Raw genomic sequence first — 2,500 nt, forward strand, 5'->3', positions numbered from 1 at the left:
GTGTGTGGTGTTGCTGTCGTGTGTTCTTGTGTGTGTGTGTGTGTGTGTGTGTGTGGTGTGTTTGTGTAGTTGTGTGTGTGGTGTGTGTTTCATTCCCCACCCCACCACAATATTCCTCTCTCTCTCTCTCCTCTTCTCTCTCTCTCTCTTCTCTCTCTCTCCTCTCTCTCCTCTCCTCACTTCTCTCTCTCTCCTCTCTCTCTCTCTCTCTCGCTCTCTCTCTCATCTCTCTCCTCTCTCTCTCTCCTCTCTCCTCTCCCTCTCTCCTTTCTACTAATCTTCATCTCTCGTCTCTTCTTCTTCTTCTCTCTACTCGCCTCTCAATCAGGTAATATTACCCTCACTTGCTCTCTTTCTCCCCTACCACTTCTTAGTGTATAAATCGATCATTTTTTGTCATTGATTGTTTCTTTCAGGTGGGAGCGTTAAAGAATTCAGCATGGGAAAGCGAACCCTTTCTTCAATACTTTACAAACTACGAAAGCGTCTATACCCGAGCCAAACTTTTCAGACAGAACAATGACAACTTTCTTCTCATTGTTTGGAGATGTTTTCATCCGATGCAAAGATAAAAGGCTGACGGAAATAATATTGATAACAAGACCATCGTCCTATTTAGATATGTCTATTCTCTTCACTGATAAAAGGGGGTTTTGTTATATACTTTTTTTTCTCTTCCTCATCTTTTGTGTTTAAATAATTCCCTTGTAGATTTTACTATTAGAGCCACAACCACGTCGACCCTTTACCGCTATGAATTCCCCCAACGACCCTCACTTCCTTGACAAAAGTCTTAAGAATAGAATAAATATTTAACGAAACTCATCTTTTTGTTTCCGCGTCCTCCATTTCCGATCCGCTGAATAACTTCCCTCCGTTACAAGTGTGCGATTAAAATTGCCTTCCTCTTCATTAGCTCCATTTCTTATTGCATTAGCGTTCTGGTTCTTTCCTCTTTATTTTCGATGAATTAGACAGGCCTCTTTTCCCGCTGTGGTCGCGTGGGTCGTCTTCAAGGTGCGGGGAAGACGGGACTGTACGGCCGCCTTCTCGCTGTGGCTGGAAAGACAGCGTACTGGCGAGATTGATTTGCGTTCGTGATGTAGGCGTGTGTATTAGTCATGCATGTGGACACACATCTCCGTCGCCTTGGGTATTGCTTCCCCGATTTGTTGGACAATATGAAGTATAGACTGTTTTATATTCTTCTCTTTTTTCTTAAATGAAGACCTATGTCAGTGAATGGCAAAACACTCTACCACACTACCACTTTATTAGAAAATATCCGCATTACACAAAACTAGGTTCCATTTCGACCCGTATTAACATCACGAAATGTATTCACCATCCTTCGTATCATCCTTACATCACTCACGCCTGAATCCTCAAAAGAAAGATAGAGGCAAAGGGCCGGTTGCGTAATAAACAGGTGTGCTTTGATGTCACCCTCAGACGGCCCAGTGTGGCTCAGAGCGCCCTCGGGCAGGCTGGACGTGAAGGAGGGCGATGACGTCATTATCACTGCCGTGGCCTCTGCTAACCCGCCTTCGGTCAGGTGAGTATCATGAAATATCGTTTGCACTTTATTGGGTATTCATTACGTATCACACTTTTTTTTTTTAAGCAGGAAAAAGTGTGAATCATTTCCACAGTTTAAGAGATATGTTTGATGTCATCATAAATGTTGTTCACCACAACATATTAATACAATAAAGCACTTTCCATTATACATCTCACGATATATGTCGTCATCACCTACGGTCGTATTTAAATATTCTATCTCTTTCCCCTAAAGTTACTACAGCCTTTGCATAACCAGAGCTCAGGCGTGCGTTCATTACATCCTTGATATGGAACAACACCTTACTCAGGATACATTAGCGGCATGTCACACGTTATATACACTTTCTTCAACGTAAATTCTTAGTGAATATATTTTCCTTGCCAAAACCTGACAGTACTTTGTGATGAATTTAGATCTTGTTCCTTGTCTATGTTAGCACTGTTAATGCCAGTACAGAGATTTATGTCGAAGTAGACAGGTTAATGAATAGTACACAATTTGCATCGTGGCCTTCTAATACAAAAATGCATTAATTCATTTCGAAGTACTCCATATTTGTAATAAGTTTGCCCGACTACTTCACAATTCCGAATCTGCCTGACACATGCTTCGAAATCAATTGAGTGAAAAGGACATATAATGAAGATAGTTCTCTTCCCCGGTCGTTAGTGTTCCGTTTGTATACCTTTTTCCAACAGAAGAAAAAAATCCAGTTTCCCCGTGTTATAATGGATGTACTATTGTTATGGAAAATATGGAAATGAGGCCCGTCCCGAAATAGCGTCGTAGAGGCAAATATTTTCCAGAGAATTCACAACAGCTTTGTGCTTGTTTCGAGTCGAAGGTTTTCGATTAAGTAATGGCAAACCACTGTTTTCACACGGTATGTTTGCATGCGTAACGTGTTCTGGGTATAGCAGCCGACTTGTTTTTTTA

This window comes from Penaeus monodon, chromosome 18, assembly GCF_015228065.2.
Source record: "Penaeus monodon isolate SGIC_2016 chromosome 18, NSTDA_Pmon_1, whole genome shotgun sequence".
Classification (NCBI taxonomy): domain Eukaryota; kingdom Metazoa; phylum Arthropoda; class Malacostraca; order Decapoda; family Penaeidae; genus Penaeus; species Penaeus monodon.